Consider the following 13567-nt stretch of genomic DNA (forward strand, 5'->3'; position numbering starts at 1 on the left):
AGCGTAAAGAAACATGTGAACTGGTGTTTGTTTGTATAACCTTTGCTAAAGATTTTAATTTGTACAGATGAAATGTTTAAGTTAAAGAGCAATGGAAACTGAGTGAAAAAGCATGTTTTCCTTTTGTTTAACCCTTGCTGAAAATGTAGGCCTAATCTTTGTACATTTTCAGGACTTTTTATAAAACAGCCTTGGTCATAGTCTTTAAAGAAGGAAAACATACATTAAAAAATCCACTGGAGGAGGATTACTCTTATATAGCGGTCAAAACTTTGAGCTATACATTTTGCTAGAAAGGATTCTTTCGGTCAATAGTCTATAGTATGGTTAGAGGCAAGGCTAGGACGTTTCATGTGACTTTTTGAACTATAAAATTCGTTTTATTACAAAGTTTAATTTTTAAACATATTTTTGGTTTCTAAAGGCGTTATGGTGCATTTCAGTGCATAGATATATTGTGTTAAGATCAGACCACCGTTCCAAGCTCCTAGAACACAGGGACATGAGAAGAGGTAAAGATAGGGGGTTTGATGTCCGTCTTAGGTTTACTTGAGCCGCTGCTTGAAAACCTAAGATGAAATTGGCCGATAACATGCAAACATATTTGGATCTATTCAGTTATCGCCAATACTGCTAACAAAATATTTATATTTTATTTTTTTGAAAGCGGTCTGCTGTTCCATGGACGGCTGCTCCATTTTAATATAATTTCCACAATATTGAAGCTCAGGTATTATTACTTTTCTAAGAGTTCACATTTTATATGGAAAAGTATACAATAATTATTGTCTGGGAAGGTATTCATTACCCCGTGTTTATGATGCAAGTATATAATTTAACAATCAGTTCCCGTCGTTAAGTAAAGAGTGATAAAACGTCGGTGATTTCATTTCGAATGCCTTTATATTACCTTCAGGACATAATATGTGATTTGAAATGCAACGGAATAACATGACTGTAGTCACAATAAACTATAATAATGGAAAAAGAAAAAATATGCCAGAGAACGGGGTAAAAGGTTCATGGTGGCAATTTAATTCTCCTCAGACACAGGAATCCGCTGAGTTCAGTTCTACAGGTTCATGAGAATTAACCCCATGGGTACCGACGTAGTTATCAAGGGATATTATGACAGGTTGGGCCAGTTTTATGAATTGCTTGGTAAAATACAGAAGCTGGGATTTTTACTGTAAAATGTTTTGTGACATTGGGCTGTATTTGGTTGGTCGTAGACTGACGCCCCATGAGGAGAGCTTGTAAGAAGCAGTCAGTTACCTAATGCAGGGATATAAGCACGAGTCCCTTGCAAAGTAATAAATGCAGTTCTATGCCGCTCAGAAAATAGACTAATCTGACATTTTTAGCATTTTTAAGGGGCCAGATTAAAGTGTCCAAAGGAATTAGAGTATTTCTAAAAAAAACTCTTATCCAATGTTTTAATTACTGGTATCGTATTAAACATAAGTTGCCAAAATATTTTCTGTTTTCTTTTTTAAAAGTTCTACTTTTTGCATAATAGTTATGTGTATGTGTCCTTAGCCCAATATATTAAATAACCCCCCCCCCCGACTCCTTATCATACTATCACCCAGCAGGACACGCCAAACAATGAAAGTTTGTGGAGGACCTCGGACAGGCCGGTGCAGTTATATAAACCGGGAGCAACAGGGGTAATACTCTAAAATATAGCTCCAGACAAGGCAAGTGTGTGAGGTATGTTATGTGAGGTAATAAGTATGTGTTAGCGTAAGTGTGTATGTGTGTGTTATGAGTATGAAAGTGAGTGACTGTGTGTGAGTGTTGTATATGTTATAGTGAGTATGTGCTTGTGTGTATGTTCATTACTGGGGTGGGAGGATGCAGGGGGATTGGAGCGAACCAGCTGTACCTGCCTCCTGGGCCAAAATAGTGTTGCGTTTTATTTGCAAGAAAAAAAAACATTATTTGACACAGGTTTAGAGGACTATCAGCTATAGATAAACCGACTTTACACGTTGTCTGTGGTTTACATTTACTCAGCTATTCATGGTAGAAATGTAATTCTCCCCAGACACAGGAATCAGACACATGCTGCATTCCTTTAAGACTTGATCCCAAGTTACATTATGGCAAACGTCAGTTTATGTCATATTCCCTTCCCCTTATTACGGGGTTTTATTTCAGTTTGCTTCACTGAGAATCGCTATTTGTTCACTGCTTCTAGCTGCCACCCATTAGTTATTCAGTGCATGCATGCAGGCATCGTCAGCATGCTTCATTCACTCCAAAAAAGGTTCTCCATCAGCAGCTGGGTTCAAGACCAACTTGTACCATTGGCACACAGGTCTGCTAGACACGCATTGCAGAACATCAACACCAAAAGGATCAGGTCTTTTGGACCTGCAAGGAAACACTTGCAGGGCAAGGGAAAGCTGGGACAATGCCAACTGGGTTTATTTACTAAAGCGTTAATATGAGTTAAAAGAGTTGAGCTCCTTCACTTCACTATTCATTATGAAAGACCAACCACGGTGAGCCTCTGCTCCATGAAGAGTTTGACTGGTTCTGTGTAACGCATAGATAAATCAGCAAGATTTGCTCAAAGTCTTCTTACACATTAAATTATGCGTTATACAGGACAGTGTTGGCGCTTCACGATGAATGAAGTGAGGGGTTAGAGCTATAACGCTCCATTTAGGTTATCGGCCCCACACTGTTAGTGCTTTAGAAACATTATTGTTCTTTTGTCATTAACCCTAGGAAATCAAATAAATATGAATAACACGGGAATCAACTTGGTGTACTTATTCATGATTGCTTGTTCTCCTCCCTTATAGTAAACATTTTCAAAAATATACTTAATGAAAAGGGTTTAAATTTACAGTTCATTATATAAAAACAATACCTATTTTTGTGATCAACAAGATGTACTCTGAGAATAGTTTTCATTTGTTCTTCAATGCTTAATTAATTAATACAATTAAACATTCAAAGTGTTACCCACAAATGACCCCTATGCCCTAAGGGAGTATATATTACCTCTAGATAAAAGCTGTATAACTTGTTTAACAACCACAACCATTACCCATGCTCCTTCTGAAGCATTTTGGTCTGCTTTAATAACAAAACAGCTATTTTAGGTACCAGGGGCGAGCTGGGCTGGGGGGGGCAGGGGGGCAATTGCCCCCCAGGCCGCCCGAAATCTAATCTAAACGGCCGCTGGGTGCTGATGCCGCCGGCCGGCGCCACTTTAATACTTTTTTTTAAAATGTAAATATGGCAAGCCGGATCGTCTATTAAATTAAAACAAAAATAGTATTAAAGCAGCGCCGGCCGGCAGCATCAGCACCCAGCGGCCGTATGCAATGGCCGCCAAGTGATGGGAGCAGCGTGAGGGGTGAAAGCTCCGCCCCTCGCACTCACCTTTCACCCCTCACGCTGCTCCCATCACTATGCGGCCATCAGATTGTTGGAAATCGAATCTAAACGGCCGCTGGGTGCTGATGCTGCCGGCCGGCGCTACTTTAATACTTTATTTATTTATTTTTAATATGGCAAGCCGATCCAGCATATTAAATAAATAAAAAAAAAAGGATTAAAGTAGCTCCGGCCGGTGGCATCAGCACCCAGCGGCCGTTTAGATAAGTTTTCCAGCAGTCTGATGGCCGCATAGTGATTGGAGCAGCGTGAGGGGTGAAAGGTGAGTGCGAGGGGGCGGAGCCACTTCACTTGACTTGCCCCCCAGGCCTTAGGCTGCCAGCCCTCCCCTGTTAGGTACCCAGTACTTTTTAATTTAGCTGGGTTAGTACAACAATGCAAAATACTTGCCTTCTGTTGTATATTTAATATAAAATAGCACATTAAAGGAACATCTGGCCCACTGGGCAAATGATCGGTGGGCCACTGGACGAGAATGTTCCATTCTCACCTGATCTGCTGCTCCGCTGGCAGATCAGCCCGACCTTAAAGTGCCAGGGCCACCTCTTTATCTCCAGCCCGCCCCTGTTTTTTTTAGTCCCGGTTTACCTTTGTTTAAAGAGTAACTAAATGGTTGAACAGCCTGAGATTGCATGTTGATTCTTCTTGGTTTGCCTGCTATTGGGTTAGTCAAAGATTCACATCTCTCTTCCAACAGTTGCAACAGTCTGCTTGGCAGTGTATGAGGTCACCATGACATGACATCATATTGTAGATACCTCAGTAAAATACTGGAAGAGGGTTGAGATTTATTTCTACAGAGCTATATGCCTCCTACGATCAGACCACCAACTTAAGAATATACAACTCACTTTTTCATTATAGCTGCATCAGGCTCAACGAGGCATCCGATCCAGGATGTTCGCTTGCAGTCCCCTGTAAGATCTCTGCGGAGAATTTCATGAGAGAAGCTAGAAGCCAAAAACACCACCTAATTTGCTTGAAACCATAGACAAAAACACCTGGGTCTACTTGCAAAGCAGGAGAGAAGCTTATTGAGAGAAGGCTTTAATCAGTACGGTGCAACCCTTCTAGGGAAAGCTTGTTTTTGTGTTTTTATAAACATGAGCATGAGATAATAATATCAAAATCAATAATAAATATGTCCTAACCAATATTATTAAATTAGCTGTGATGTTTATGGTTGTTAATGCTACTTATCATGGAAAAAGAATATCACCTTGGAGAATATGTAAATGAAAAATATATTGGTGGGCTTGGATAAGTGTTTATATCATATTACTGATGGCAGTACTAGCAAAAAGGACCGCTGAGATCTCACTTGAAAAGATGGCTAAAAGAATTATTTTTATTATATCTATCCTGTTGAGTCTAAGTATTTGAAACATATAAATGGAATCGAAATGGAGGCCAATTGTTTTTTTTTTTATCTGACATCGCATTTTATGACTTGTACAAATACTGACAATATTATATATAACTGGCAAGAAAGTGGACTCGAAAGAAATTATTCTCATTTTTTAAAAATATTGCTTTTTGTTTTATAACATATCCTTTGACAGCCAGTCTATTACTATGAAGTGAAAATAATTAGGGCAGAAATAGTAGGATTTTATATACGAAACTGGAAACAACACAAAGAATAAAACATGAAATACCATTTAGTAACATTTGAAGTAGTAAGAATAAAAGAAGACTAAAATCTAAAACATTATACAGACCAGAGTAGGATAAATAGTGCACATGTTTCAAATACAAACATTATGAAAACGAAACCCACTTTACCACTATGTCGATGTGATCTCTTAACTTCCCCTTGGGCAATATGATAATGTAATATCCAATAAGATCATATTACGGAACCCTCTTAGCTTTTACACTCATGGTGTCGTTGGAGGAACCAAACATGTAGAAACTAATGAAAGTCATGAAGCTGTGTTTAGAAAGTCATGAAGCTATGTTTAGAAGCAGAAGAGTATAGTAACTGTGCATAGTATAATAAGTACGGTAAGAAATATAGTTACATAGTTACATAGGCTAAAAAAAGACAAGCGTCCATCAAGTTCAGCCTTTCCTATATCTGTTAATTTGTTGCTGTTGATCCAAAAGTAGGCAAAAAACCCCAGTTTCGCTCTTTCCAATTTTGCACTAACCAGGGAAAAAAATTCCTTCTTGACCCCAAAATGGCAGTCAGATTTCTCCTTGGATCAATAAGCTGTTTCCCCATAATTAAAGATTATATCCCTGAATATTATGTTTTTCCAAGTATCCATCCAGTTGCTGTTTAAATGTCTGTACAGACTCCAATAAAACTACCCCTCCATAGGTATCTGCATAATGTTCACATGCCATCATACAGCATATTTAACATTCAGGATCTCAAGATGAATAAAGGATCTAGGAGCATTAATGCACATAAATAGCTAGAAAGTTCAGGTTTCATGGACCCAATTTGGTATTTTTTGGTCTTTTTTTATAAGTGTATATGTGCAACTAGAAAAACAAATAGTAACAATAAATAACATAAACAGACTTATGCACTAAGAGTCTTTTTCCACTTCTATTTTCAGAGAAATCTTTTAGCCTTTATATGATTGTTGGCACATTTTGCATTATTAGCACATGTGGTACTGCAAACGTAATGTGAAAGTTTCTGGTTGCTGATGTCATGAGAAGACCCTTAAGAATACTTATCTATTACTATATGAATGTATTTGTTAACAGTGGTAATTTTCAATAAATACTACATGTATTGATCATCTCCCAGTCATCATATATCTGAATCTTATCATGAATCATGAATCATCTACCCATTATACTAATCTACGCTAAACTAGTATGTAATAAGTGTGGTCTCTGTGTAAACCTTTGTGTGTATTTTGCCATCAATAAAGAAGTACAATTTGTACAGTTTGTCAATCGCAGGAACATCTCTCAGGAAGATCTTTGTTCTGGAACTTGTTCTGGAACAAATGTTTCCATTTAAAAGACATTTGAGTCCTTTGAAAATACCTTTATGTCCAGAACATTTGAAATGTTCCCCCCAACATTAACTATTTCATCACTATTGTGATGCTAACTACTTCTGTTGCTTTTCTCACCAACCATTCTATGTTTTTTTAGGATTGTTTGTACAGATTACATGCAACTGTAGAGAAAACCACCAAAATGTATTCAGATGCATCTCCAGATTACTTAAATGCCCCACATACATAGGATTTTTATGGGTTCTAGAAGTTATAGGGAACAAAATGAAAACATGCCTATTTCTGTTTCCAAATGTGACATTTTAAAATTTTAATTTGTGAGGCTGTGGTTGTTTCTTGTCCTGGCGTTGCCTAGCAGACACACTTCATTTTAGACATTCAAAAGTATCTATTTTTGAAAAGTAGACATTATCCCTACCTGCCGACCAGGTAAGGACACCCAAACTAAAACTGAAAATTAAACTTAATTAAAAACATTAATTTTACAATGGTTTTTTTACAATCTAAAATTGCATTTGTGGTAAATCTGGAAGCAACTTCTGATACAGAGAACAGGCAATATCTACAGAAGGTTTAGGTTGCTGGTAAAAAAAAAGATTTTAATTGACCTTCTGCTGGAACAAGGTATATTCTTTCCTGATACCTGCCTATTTGTATAACACAAAGAAATTGAATATTGCCATTTGCATGAGATAAATGGCAACTTTCTTATACCATATTTTGGCTTTGTGGTCCACTAATTATTGCTTCAGGCACTGGTCAGCCAGGTCAACACCACTCCTGTGCTTATTGTATTTCGTAACACACTTCAGTTTGCTGACATCTCAACATTTATATAGTATACTTGTCAGTGCCAGCAACTTATATTGGCAGAATATTAACAGACACACTATGAAGGGGATGTGATTACACACACACACGCACACATACATAAATACATACACACGCACACACATACATACATACACACATACACACATACATATACATATATATATATATATATATATATATATATATATATGTGTAAAAGGGTGAAGCCGTATTAGTCCAGTAGACACAATGTCAAACTTCGGACCTGATGAAGGGAGGTTAACTCTCGAAAGCTTGTCTTTTTAATATTATGTTAGTCCAATAAAAAAGGTATCACCGCATACTCTGCAATACTCTATTTTTTGACATCGTATATATATATATATATATATATATATATAATCTTATACACACACTGATTCCCATATATACACTGTTACATACACAAATGCAGGTTATATGATATATGTATATAAATATATATCTTACATACACACTGATTCACATATACTATTATATATTAATTATTAGGAAGCATTGGGAAACATGATGATTTCAGATTTAATAATATATTTATATCATAGTATATATACAATCATTACAGACACAAGCAGTTTCAGATAATTAACCCCTCTTACCAGACACGAGCAGATTCAGAGAATGAACCCCTCTACTAGCAGACATTACACACACAGTCATGCAAACAAATCTGTATGTGTCACATACACACCGTCACACACACCTGGCGCTGGCTACATCTTACACTAAGCTTGGTGTGATGGAGGGACTCTCAGGACAAGCTTCTGAACTCTCTGCCAATCTGCTGATTGTCTGAGACCTCCTTCACTCAGAATTCTGACTAAATCCAAAATGAGAAGGTTTACCCTGCGTCAGTTTCACAAAGCTTCTAAAGCTTCGCTTCATATCTTGCCTTCTTGTAAAGCACAAACTACCTAAAAATCAGCCTTTGTACTCTGTCAATGACTCATGGAGGCAGATTTCGTGCTGTGGGACATAGACCTCCCTTTAGAATGGTGGTTGATAAGTGGTCTTATTTTATAAAGCCTGTTATTACATTTTTAATTTTCTGCCAGGTCAGTGGGATGCCAGGAATGTCGCTTGGGATGATCTTGGGTGTTCTTAGTTCCTGCTAACTGTTTGTAACAAAATTGTGTGGCTCACAAACTGCATCAGTACAAAGTTGGCTACATATGCCAGGTGGTGCTGTAAAACGTGGCAAATCTGGTACCACCATGTTGGCAGGTACTGTACCTAGGGCTCACCATCCTGAGCTAGACTGACCTCTTCATCAGAAGTGACACAAGAGGTATCATATATGGGATCAACATCTGAGGCTTGTCAAATTTTCAGGCCGGCTCAGCTTTCTATAATTTAGCCATTTTAAAAATTAAATTTTTTTCACCCTACCTATCTAGCAACAAAAAAGTGTCGTCTTGTGTTAAAAAGTTTAAAGGAACACAAACTCCCACCAAAAATGTTATTTTTCCGCCTACCTACCCACAAATTAAATTCCCAATTCCCCCACAAAATGACTTCAAAGAAAAGAAAAAAAAATATAGTAACTCAGACACAATGTATTAGTGCCCAGTGAATAGAGATGGAAATGGAGACAGACACCTAGTGTACCATGCTTTTGTTATGATTAGCCAATCACTGAAATTGGTCGATCACGGTGCTTGCTGCAGTTGGGCAATCACAGAGCGTCTGCTCCTGACTTTAGGCAGCAAACCTTTACTGTACTTCTCTTTCCATTTTCTTTAAAATGGAACTTTTTAAAATTACTTTCCCAACAAATGAATGAAACAACAAGGAAGTCTTGCGTGATCATGTGATTGTGTGAGAATTCACCTATAGCCACCAGAGCTTTTGGAAGGCCTGCAGTGACGGAGGACAGCTGGGGAGAGCAGGTAAGGGTGAGAGGGGCATGACACAATCATTACCCAGAACAACCCCAATGCCATGTAAAAAAAAAACAAAACAAACAAACAAGGCACACACTCTTACTGTGCCTAGTGAACATAGTAAAGGGTTCTGATCTACTACTGCGGAGCCACGTAATGTCGCGTTACATGACCCTGCCGGATATTTACATAGCACAGAAGGGCAGCCCGTTATTAAATTCTAACACTGGGACAACTCTCCTTGCTGAAAACTGACTAGCCCTCCTTGTGAAATTGTTACCAACACTGGAGGGGAAAAGTCTACCCAAGCAATCCCACCCCTGAGATGATAGACTATTTACTTTTTATTTTAAATGCTTTGAATTTTATATATCAAATATAAACATTTAGGCCTAATGTCAAAAATTCATAAGCAAACCAGGTCATAAAAGCATGACAGGAAATTTGCACGTCTGTTCATTTCTACCCATTTGTGCTTTTTACTGAAAAAGCTGGTGTTCTTAAAACTGAGTTAAGAATAACTATGCTCACTGAATGCATGTACATTTACATGGGCATTTACATGTGAATTTTCATATGGAAAACAAGAGGAGTTTTAAGAAGCCTTAGCGCCTATCACACTGGATGCGTTAAGTTCCTCCGTTGATACCAATTTAGCCCATGTCATTCGAGAGGCTAGCATTTAAAAAAAATCAATGTATGCTGTACACCGCAGCAAAAGTTAAATGCTTTTATTTAATAGAAATAAATTAAAGATTAAACAATGTGTTCAAATTACAATCTGACCTTAACTGAAAAATCTCATTTTAAGTGAAATAATTCTGACTTCAAAGCCTTTGATACAATAATCTAATATTAATTGAGTTCAAATGCTGTCCATTGTGTGTATATATATATATATATATATATATATATATACCGTATTGGCTCGGATAGAGGCCGCCCCCGTATATAGGCCGCACCCTAAAAGTTTGGTGCTTTTTTAAAGAAAAAGTTTTTTTTCCTTAAAAAAGCACCAAAAAAACATGCTGCCACTCTCCCCCCCCGAGATATGCTGCCACTGCCCTCCCCCCCCGAGATATGCTGCCACTGTCAAACTTGGTAAGCGAAAACCACTCGGCGCCCCTCTCTCTCTTCTGCTTAAAAAAAAAAAAGGTGCTTGGGGCAGCAAAGTGCCGCCTCTTCAAAAGTGCCGCCTGGAGCAATTGCCCCACTCCATGGTTGGGCCGGCCCTTCTGCATACAGTCTCAAGGATATAGATCCATACCTATATGCGCATGTTCAAACCCATTCCATAAGAATGTAAAATTGCACACCAAGGATTTGTGGTGGAAACTGGAGAATGCTGAAATGTTGATAACCACGAAGTGTGAGTAAATTGTCTCCAGGTTCCAGCCAAAAGCCTTGGTGTGTTTTTACTTTATGATATATATATTTTATATGTAAACTTGACTTAATACTATGCCATTCAAAAAAAAGATCCCTGGTAATGTGTGAAATTTGTAAAAGTCCTTCTGCACTTTCTGTCACAGAGCATGGATGTCACAAGCCTAGAAGCAGTCAAACCGTATGCTGACGTATTGTAACGGCATTACAATGCAGTTTCAAAAAGAGACAGTTCCAAGCAAAGTGAAATGTATTTCTAACAATATAAAATTAATATATTTAGAACTTCAGAGCATAGTCAGAGTATATATTTAGTTAGTTGGGCTGACCCAGTTTTTCTAACTTATTTCTGAATCAGGGCTGAGCCTTAAATTAAAAGATTCCTCTATGCGATCCAAAGCCAAAAAACATTTAAACAAGTGATCAAACTAAGTAATCCGGTAGCCCTAAAAATGCAGAAATAAATCAATAATCAGAAAGGCTTGGTGTAAAAACCACATCATGATGGAGAATTCAGTCCAAAAATACACAAAATCATCAGCGCCAGGATACTGATACAGCTTAGAGCATTATAGAACAAACACATGCTAAGTGACAACTCAAAGAAAAAAAACAATAAAATGAAATAGTACAAACAACAAACATCAAAAATGTAAAGATGCTCAACCCCCATACATTCATCAGTATATAAAATATTGAATTTGCTAATCATTTACATATATACAAGCTCAATTTCTCTAACGCTGCACAGAATGCACTCAATGGAATGGAACGGACAGAAGAGATCATTGAAAATGATTAGCTCACTTGTTTTTCAATCTCTATTCTCTACCTATTATACCAAGAGGCCATGATAATAGGGAATCAGCCTTCCAGTAGGTTTCCACGCCTTTATATTGCAGGGCTGAGACCCAAAAATATATTTGTGCAAACTGCAACAAACAAAACCTAATTCAGAGATTAATCATATGGCAATGATTTTAGTATTACAGACTTACTAAGACATGCAATTGACTGGATAACACACCAGTTTACTAGTGGAATTTCAGATAAGCTCACAGATATATATGACAAACTGGCTGCATTTCCCATACTCCTTCCTCCCTAGCCATATTAGCTATATTTCACTCCACCATGAAAGCCTGGAAGGTTGATGCTTATTGCAAATATTGATCCATTGAACTACTGTAAGAATAGTTCCTTCCCTCACAATGTTGTACCTTGGAGGAAAAGCTTTTCTTCTTCATATTATCTTTTGTTCAATGATTGTGGTATGCTGTGGAAAAATATCAAAAAATATAAAGTTAAGACATAAAAATGACAACAAGAACAAAGTGCTGAAAGGATTGTGTGTATGAATGTCTATGTCCATATAGGAGTCCATAGAGCACATAAAGCAGGAGAAGTGGGTCTAGCCATGTAAGGAGCCTAGTAGGAAAAGACAAGGAAGCAGAGGAATTGAGGGTAACTGAGTGGAGGCAGAAATAGCTTCTATTCCACCCACTGCTGCCCCAGAAGCCTGGTGATCAGCGGTGATACCTCAAAAGGCCAGGGAAGACCCATGCATGACTGTTTATTTTCCATGGCTAACATAACTAGTGAAAATTGCAAAGCACTTAATATACTCATAGTATTCAAGTTGGGACTCTTCTCTGCTGCCCATGTGTAGCAATCTATGTCACCAGAGAGCTGTCATTTTTTTCTCCCAAGTATAGAAGCCTTGGTTACCTAGAAGAATTGTCTCAGCACTGCTACAGCATTGTGATGGAACCATCATCGGGATAATTTAGCACAAACAATTATTACAATATTAAGAATTTCAAATGCAATCCTTATGATGTCACACAGCTACCTTTACCAATATACATTCAATGGTAATTGTTTGAATGAAACGTGAAAGCAAACTGGCTTTGGAATAAAGCGTGTAACATTTGATTACATATATGCTCGAAGCCTATTTCCAATATTTGAACCAAACAACACACATATGCATAAATACATTACTGCAAAGTTCATGTGTTTATTGCAGAATGCAGCAGGCTTAACATTTTTATATTTGCAGAACAATGGCACATATATGCCATTAGTAATTCCTAGATATAAAATTATTTGTGCAATTCAGCAGAGAACAGAAAAATCCAGTACAGGTTTTACAGACGGTTCACCTGTGACTAACCTCAGGGTTGGAAAAGATCCAGAATCTCTACTTCTCTTATACAAAGCCTTGCTTCTAGCCCAGTGGTTCTCAACCTTCCTAATGCCGCGACCCTTTAATACAGTTCCTCATGCTGTGGTGACCACCAACCATAAAATTATGTAATTATATATTGTGAAATATGTGTTTTCCGATGGTCCAAAGGGGTTGCGACCCACGGGTTGAGAACCGCTGTTCCAGCCTTTGTTGGACAGATCCCCTTGGTCTGCACTCTTATTGGCTGCAAGGACTAGACAACTGTCATATGATGTCATTTCCTGAACCTATTGTCATAACTGCAGGCACTGCAGGTTAAGGCTCAGAACCCTGCATGGGGTAGGCCAGTATAGAAGTGCCTAATTGCAAAAGGCAGTCTGACAAAGCTTTAGGCTTCTCTATAGTCCAAAGTCACAGGTAAAAGTCAGGAAACACACATCTCACGCAAACTCACAGTAGGGCCAGGAAGTTCAAACAAGGAAGGCTGGGGGCAACCCTGGTTATATAGGCCCTTAACTGGCTGACAGGACACATATGTGACAAGATCCTGACATATACTTGACAGGTTTGCCAGTTCAAACCCCAAGGTTTCTGACACCTGTTACTACTGCTACAATTAATTAATGGTAAGGAATTGAGATCTGATAAAGCTGTTCCTCCCTTTCACTAGACAACCAAGAGCTGTACCATGAGATTTCTTTATGTTTATAAAGGATAAAAGATATATAGTGGTAAATAAGCTCATATAGCATACATATCTATATGCCTATCTTCCACTTTTGCTTTAAATGTATACTTTCCTAAAATAAACACGGAGAGGACTGATAACAATCCAAATGATTCATTTATTG

Source organism: Spea bombifrons, chromosome 5 (assembly GCF_027358695.1).
Source record: "Spea bombifrons isolate aSpeBom1 chromosome 5, aSpeBom1.2.pri, whole genome shotgun sequence".
NCBI lineage: Eukaryota > Metazoa > Chordata > Amphibia > Anura > Pelobatidae > Spea > Spea bombifrons.